Source organism: Dasypus novemcinctus, chromosome 16 (assembly GCF_030445035.2).
Source record: "Dasypus novemcinctus isolate mDasNov1 chromosome 16, mDasNov1.1.hap2, whole genome shotgun sequence".
In the NCBI taxonomy this organism is placed as follows: domain Eukaryota; kingdom Metazoa; phylum Chordata; class Mammalia; order Cingulata; family Dasypodidae; genus Dasypus; species Dasypus novemcinctus.
In genome coordinates this window covers 96,621,706-96,629,865 of record NC_080688.1, presented here as the reverse complement: position 1 = coordinate 96,629,865, position 8,160 = coordinate 96,621,706, and positions in this window count along the sequence as shown.

Here is an 8,160-nt window from a genome sequence, read left to right as displayed (position 1 = left end):
CTTAGGCTGGACTGGAGGGGCCTCTGCTGGGAGATGCGGGTGACGATGACTGTGGGGCCCTGGTCTGTACCCTGGAAGGCTGAGGGTCAAGCACGGGCACAGCGGGTCTCGGGAGACAAAGCCGAGGGGCGGGGCAGGCGTGCTTGGCCCCAGGGCAGGAGGGCTTGTCACAGGTCAGCCTGTCCTCCAACAGGCAGAACGGCCAGTGCTGCCCCCAGAGCGCTGGACTGTGGGCAGACAGGCAAGGCCAAGGGCTCCTCGGAGCTGGGAGCCAGGGCGGCAGGACACCCGTCATCGCAGGCGAGAACTCCCGGGGAAGGGGGCGCTTCAGTTTTAGCCCAAGTTGCAGGCGTTCGTTCCACCACAGGGTCCAGCCCTGAGGTCACAGGGGATCGAGAAGATCTGAAACCCATTCTTTTTGTCCCAGTGAGTGTGACATGCACCTGTTGGCGGGGGGGGGGGGGGGCGCGGCAGAGCTGGGGGTGTCGGGCCCTGGGTGTGGGCAGGAGTGGGCCGGGTGATTCCGAGGCCCCCAGCTTCTCCCTGGGCCCCTCAGTTCAGCGACGTGGGGGGTCCAGGGGCAGCCTCTGGGGTTTGGAGGGTCAGGGTCCCGGCAGCCTCATTCTCGGCCCGAGGCAGCCCCCAAGCTCTTGGACACTCTTTGCTCCTGGCCTCCCCTGGGTCCCCGGAAGCCGCGTGGCCTGAGGTGGGCCGTGGCCCCGGAAGCCGCGTGGTCCTGGGTGAGCCGTGGCCCCGGAAGCCGTGTGGCCCGGGGTGAGCCGTCGCCCCGGAAGCCGCGTGGCCCGGGGTGAGCCCTGGCCCTGGAAGCCGCGTGGCCCGAGATGGGCCATGGCCCCGGAAGCCACGTGGCCCCAGGTGGGCCGTGGCCCCGGAAGCCGCGTGGCCCGAGGTGAGCTGTGGCTCTGGAAGCTGCATGGTCCCGGGTGAGCCGTGGCCCTGGGTGAGCCGTGGCTCTGGAAGCTGCATGGTCCCAGGTGAGCCGTGGCCCTGGAAGCCGTGTGGTCCCTGGTGAGCCGTGGCCCTGGAAGCTGCGTAGCCCCGGGTGAGCTGTGGCCCTGGAAGCCACTGTCCTCCCGGCCTCAGGGCAACGTGGAGCCAAGCGCCCAGCGCATCCTCTCCACAGCAGACCCCGAGCCGGGGCCTCCTCCCCACCCCTGCTCTTTGACAGACCCGGCTCCCTCCTTGAGGACAAGGCCTGGGGCGAGGGTGAGGCGGCGTGCGAGAGGGGGCCATGCCACCAGGGGCTCAGGTCTACGGGAGGTGGGAGGCCATGTACAGCCGCGGGGATGGGGTGGGGGGATGGAGGGGGTGTAGAAGGGAGATGGAGGGGGCAGGGCAGGGGTGGGGGGCACAGGAGTGGGGGCAGGAGATGGGTGAGGGTGGGGGTGGCGGGTGGGGCGCGGATCCTCTGGCCTTGGCAAAGGCGAGTCTCTGCCCTGCCTGTTCTCTGTTCCCGCCCATCTCCCCGGCTCCCTGGTGCCCTCTCTCCCTGTCCACCTTCCTGGGCTCCACAGGCGACTTATCTCCCCGGCTCCCTGGCGCCCTCTCTCTCCGCCCGGCTCCCCGGGCTCCAGGGACCAGCGCTGGGCAGCACCGCTGGGAGTTTGGGTCCCGGGGGCTCACATCCACGCCGGAGCGCGAGGAGCCTACCCTGGACAATGTGCCCTGGACAACATGCCCTGGAGATGCCGCGGCCACAGTGGACCTCAGGAAGGAGCCCCATGGAGCTGACGCTGACTCCTAAGACGGGCTGCGTGGCAGACGCTGCTCCGCCCCAGCTATGAGACACCCCGGGATCCGGAAGCCTCCTGGGCATGCAGCTGGGGCCTGGGGTCCACAGGGCTGGGCCCTCCACGAAGTGCCAGCCCTGGCCCAGGCAGCCCCAGCCCATGGCGCTCTGCTCGGCCACTCCCACACGCTGCCCCGTCCCCTGGGCTGGTCCAGCTGCTGCTGGGCGCCATCGGGTGGCGGCTGTCCTCTGGGCCACAGCTAGATGACATCCGCCCGCGCAGCCCAGCAGGAGCGCCAGAGAGCGAGCGGCCTGGCCTGCCAGGAAGCGGGAGCCACACTGGACCTCGAATGGCTCCAGCAAGTGGGGTTCGCCTCCACGCGGGCAGTGTGCGGTGGGCCTCGGGCGGGCTGGGCCCACGCTGGGCGGCCATGGACTTGTGGTGCCGGGCAGGGGCGGGGGCTGGGGCAGGGGCAGGACACAGCAGCGCGTCTGCCGCTTGCCCGCCTTCCCGCCTGGTGCGCAGGCACGTCCTGGTGGAAGCACCAGCCCTGACAAGGTCCCCTGTGGGGGAGAGGACGTGAGGCCTCGTGCCTTCATCACACCCGCTCATTCAAAGGCCCAGCACTGAGAACGAGAAGGACGAGGGCGCCACCGCCTTCATGATCCGGGGAGAAAGGCGCGTGGTCGTGCGAAGCCATGGTCAGGGCTCCGTGGTCTCAAGGCTCCAGAGAGGCTTGGAAGGGGCCTTGGCTCCTGGAGGTGGACGGCGAGGGGAAGTGCGGCCTTGCCGGTGGGGAGAGCATCTGAAGAGGCATGAGGACATGAAATGGAGTCGAGGAAACCGAGACCACGGGGCAGGCGGAAGGAGGCGGGAAGAGCGGCTGGTGGCCTGTGGGTCTCGCTGTGGCGCGTCGTCTACCCTCGCATGGCGGCAGTAGTGAGCGCAGCATAAAAGTGAAAGCAGAACTCTTACAAAGCGTGGGACATTGCACACGCGCTTTACTCCTTGTTGGACCGCCGTGCAGAGCGGGTTCTCCGCACGTTGTTTATGGCGGCAGCGTTCTCAGCCCTGGTCCCTGCGCGGCCTCATCGCCCGTCATTTAACCCTTACACGGCCCTGTGTGGTTCCGTGCCGCTGTCGTGTCTGCTCCGTGGATGGGAATCTGGGCATCTGTGGGGTGAGACGAGCACTTGGGCCAGCGAGAGAAAGGCCAGGCAGGGCGTGCTGGGGAGGCCGACAGCGTCCCAACGCGCAGGTGAGTCCTCGCGCCGCTCCTCCCCGTGCCGCCGCGCGGACGCAGGAAACGTGCCTCCTGGCCAGCAGCAGTGCCCCTCTCCTCCCTGGGTGACCGGAAGGCCAGCTGCCGGCAGGGAGAGCACGAGGCCGGCGCGGCGTACTCCCTGCCTCTCGCTCTCGGCGGTCGTCCACGGGGCTCCGTGCAACTTGGCCTCGGGATGCGACCTTGTCACCAGCTCCCTGAGCGGCCTTGGGCTTGACTTCCCCAAGACGAACTGGAGACACGCGACCAGCAGTGCTGGGGTAAGGCCCTCCAGCCTAAAAGGGACCATGGGGAAGCGGACGTGGCTCAAGCAATTGGGCTCCCGCCTACCACACGGGACGTCCAGGGTTCGGGGCCCAGGGCCTCCTGGTGAAGGCGAGGTGGCCCGTGTGGCGAGCTGACCCGCACAGAGAGCTGGTGCAGCAAGATGGCACAATTAAAAGAGACACAGAGGAGAGACAAGAAGAGGCACAGCAGAGCAGGGAGCTGAGGTGGTGCAAGAGATTGAGCGCCTCTCTCCCACTCCAGAAGGTCCCAGCATCGGTTCCTGGTGCCCCCTAAAGAGAAGACAAGCAGATGCAGAAGAACACACAGCAAACGGACACAGAGAGCAGACAGTGAGCACAAAACAACTTTTTTTAAAAAGTGAGTATAAATTGCTCTCTAAATCTTGTAAAATTCAATAAAGCTTGCTTCAGACTCCCCGGTCGTGGCTGCGTTCTGAAGGGAGCTGGGTTTGACACAGACCCTTTCTCATGCATCTTAGACAATGATGCTGGGCCTGTGAACTGCCCGAGGCTGGGCTCCGGCCTGAGCCCTGCGCAGACGTGGGCCGAGGGGGAGGACTTCCCGGACACTGGATCACGGCGAGGCCCACCTGCCTCAGGGGCTAGCACAACACACCCGACAGGAAGCAAAGTGCAGGCTTGACGTCCCACGGAACTTTACAGCAACACAAAATGGCTGCTGGGATGGTCATACACAGATGTGCTCCAAGGCTTAACCTCTCCTGCCCCCAAGTATTTTAAAAAGGACGGGATATTAATGCCCTGTAACGACAGTGCATGGAAAGCTTGCTTATCACAATAATCAAGAGAACGCAGTTGCTCTCGTGCCCCGGGAGCAGCGGCCACTGAGCGCAACTACTGCGCGAGGCTGAGAGGAAGTCGGCGTGCTAAGGGCCCTGCGCCTCAGGGAGCCGCTGAGCCACTCTGCACTTCTCCAGAGGACCTCCTGGAGCGTAATGTGAAAATACGGCCTTTGTAATTGTGCTCTGGCAAACGGGCTGCTAGCAACCGACTTCCACGTTCCCAAAACGTAGATTCTTGTGAAACAGATGGACTGATGGCACACAGCAAGGGACACGGGCCCCTTCTCAGCAGGCCCGCGGGAGCGGAAGAGATCCAAGGACATGTTTTTCTGGAGTCCATACAGCTTCAAACCTCCACATGCCCCATTTGTAGATCTCTAGCCTACTGCTCTGCTGACTGGTGCCCGAGGGAATCACTGCTCTGCTGACCGGCGACTGGCCCCCGCGGGTCTCACTGCTCTGCTGACCAGCGACTGGCCCCCGCGGGTCTCACTGCTCTGCTGTGGCCTCCAGGCTCCAGGCTCTCCCAGTCCTTTGCTCTTGCAGGCAAGTTTTGGAATAAGTTGGTCAATTTTCATTAAGAACTGTGTTGATATTTATATTGAAATTATAGATTAATTTAAATGGAACTGACATCTTAGAGGTATTGAGTCTTCTAATCACACCATGCTTTAATTCTTTAATTATTAAGATAATGTTTAGTATTTTCAATAAAGCTTTAAACTTTTCTCAAATAAAGGACCTTCAATTTATTAGATTTATTTTCAGGTACTCAATTATTTTGTTTTTACAAATGGTGACTTTTAAACTTACATTTTCTGTTTGTTTTGGTTACTAGAAATGGGATTGGTATGTATAAATTAATTTTGCATCCAGCTACCTACCTTAAATTTTTAAATTCTCATCATTTGCATATTTTTTTGGACATTTTCTAAAGAGAAAATCATATCTTCTACTACAAAATTAAAACATCTTGGACTTAACAGGAAGGGACTGTTTTCATTATTTCAGTGGGAATCACAGTAGGTGGTGTAGGTTTTCAGGAAGATGCTCTTTATTAGGTTAAGGGGGCTTCTATTCCTGTTAAGTTCACAGATTCCTTTTTAAATCATGAATCTATTTCATGAAATAGAAAAATGGTTAAGTATTATTTAGGCTGCATTGCAGAAGTTTTGATATGTAGTTCATTTAGTGCTAAATATGCATTAGTATGCATTTTTGCCTGAGTTACCGCTGTTTATAGATTTCAAAATAGTGAGGATTTCTAGTTGTTTTGTTACTGATTTTCTAAATTATTGTGCTGTGTACTAACTATTGTGACATTCTATATATGGCCATTACATCAAACTTGTTAACTGTGCTCATTTATTCTGTATTCTTTATTCATTTGTGGGTGTTATCAGTTATTGAGAGGTGTGTTAAAATCTCCTAAAATGATATTAAGTTTGCCAACTCTTCCTTATAGTTCAGTCAGATTTTTACCTTTATTATGTTGTGGGTGTATATATGTGTGTAAAATCTCCAATATTGAGATATAAGGGCATGCTTACTAGAAGATGAGAATCACTGAGCCATCCTGGGGAGCAGCAACTACAACATTTTTAGAATTTCCTTTAAAGTGAGGGTCTCTTTGTAGCAAACTCACTTTTTTTTGCGTGTGGAGTGTTTTTATTTTCTCATTGGTCTTGAAAGATAATCTCACTGGGTACACAGTTCTCAATTTGCGTTATTTTCTTTGTGGACTTTGAAGATATCCCACTGTCTCCTGTCTTCTATTGTTTCAGTCAGTCTAATTTTAAGATAATCTATATTTTATCTGTTTTTAGGATTTGTTTCCCTTTCTGTTTTGGATTTAATCTGAATTCTCTTGCTTCGGATTCAATGAGATTCTAGAATCCGAGGAAAAGGGTCTTGAAACAATTCTAAGCCATTTTCTCTCAAACATTACCTTTTCCTCATTTTTCTTTAGACTCTCTTCTTGAAATCTGGCTTAGATGTACCCTGGAATTTCTAACTTTGACCACATGTTTCAATTTCCCTTTAATATTTTCATTCTCCTTGTCTTCTTGATATCTGGATTATTTCTTTGGATTTATCTTCCAGTTCATTAGTTTTCTCCTCAGCTATGTCTAATATGCTGATAAATCTGCCCACTGAGTGTTAAATTTCAATCTGCTAGATACTTTGTGTTTGTTACATACACATACATACACAAACATGCCTTTATTTCTTTACTGATATTAAATATTCCCACTTCACAGTCTATGTTCTGAAAATTCTATTTGGGTTCTGTTGCCTGCTGTTGCTGCTGGGTTTCCCTTATGGTGACTTCCTAAGTTGTGTATTTGATGGTTTTTGATTGTTTCATGTTCTGTATAATTATACCTGAGGGAATTATTTATGTTCTAAGTTGAAGCTGTATTCTTCTAGGAAGGATTTATGTTTACTTCTGCTAGTTGCCTGGAGACATTATCTAGTATTATCCATGCCAAGTTTTTCAGATGAAAGCAGCATAAATTTTGGCTGCAAAGTTTCTTGAGGACCAATGCGTGGCGCACAAGCCAGGTTCAGAACAGGCAGGCTCCCTCACCACCTCACCACGGCGTGTATTCTCATCTAACCTCACACTCCGAGTACAGCCTCCTGAGGTCCCTGATCTATATGCGGCTCCTATGAGAGGCCCGTCCTTGGCTGGCCCTGGTCGCGTCTTGGCGAGAGTGAGCTCTCTACTTACTCCGCCCATTCTGCGGGGCACATGCCAGGGCCAGCGCTGTGCCGAGGGCAGAAGCCACCCGATCAGCCGAGCAGCATCCCTGTCGTGGGGCTGAGTGTGGGGGGAATGGGGCCCACAAAAACCCGAACACCACCCCCTTCCAAACGTGCAAGGGCTGAGGTAGTGAGAAACGTGTCGGGGGGCAAGGACTGACAAGGTGGCTGGCGAAGACCCCCCAGGGCAAAGTCAACGTTGAGACCCCGAAGCAGCCACGGCCAAGGGCGGGGAACACTGCTCCAGGCAGAGCCACCTGCACGTGCAGAGCCCCTGAGGCTCAGAGACCTGGAAAGGAGGCTGGAGAGGAGGGAAACGGGAGGGGCCAGGAAGGAGCTCCTCCCGGGGCGGCTGTGCCGGGTGAGTGAGAGCTGGGCTGTTACCTGGAGACACCTAATGTGAAAAATTCAATTGAATATGAAATCCCTTCATGTTATTACCAGAAACTTCTACATTATATCTCACTGAAAGAAAAGGAAGACAAATTTTATTAAACTTCAACTGTTCCAGGTTTTTAAATGTAAAGGCATGATTTCGAATTTATTGCCTATTTGTGCAAAGAAGGTTTCTTGTAGACTTTAATGTTATCTCCTCAAATTCTTAGTCTTGACCAGAAACTTCCTGATTGCATTTTAAGCATAAACTCTGATATATAAAAGTTATGTTCAGGGAAGCAAGTTCTTATTAAACTTTCTGAAAAAAAAATTTTATTTGGAACAGTTTTATTTGTCTGTACTTCCTATATCTCCTAATACCTGACTGACTCTCACATAATAGGAAGAACACAGGGTCCTTATCAGTTCTGAGTCCCCAGGCTCCCAGCCCCCAGGCCCCCACAGGCTCTCAGGTCCCCAGCCCCCCAGCCCCTCAGGGCCCCCAGCCTCCCAGCCCCTCAGGCCCCCCAGTCCCCCAGCCCCCCAGTCCCTCAGGCCCCCCAGCCTCCCAGCCCCTCAGGCCCCCCAGCCCCCCAGCCCCTCAGGCCCCCCAGCCTCCCAGCCCCTCAGGCCCCCCAGTCCCCCAGCCCCCTAGCCCCCCAGTCCCTCAGGCCACCCAGCCTTCCAGCCCCCCAGCCCCTCAGGCCCCCCCAGCTCCCCAGCCCCTCAGGTCCCCATAACCCCAGCCCCTCAGGCCCCCCAACCCCCCACCCCTCAGGACCCCCAGTCCCTCAGGCCCCCCCAGCTCCCAATCCCTCAGGCCCCCAGCCCCCCAGCACCTCAGGCCCCCGTGACCCCGTCTCCCAGCCCCCAGGCCCCCCAGCCTCCCAGCCCCC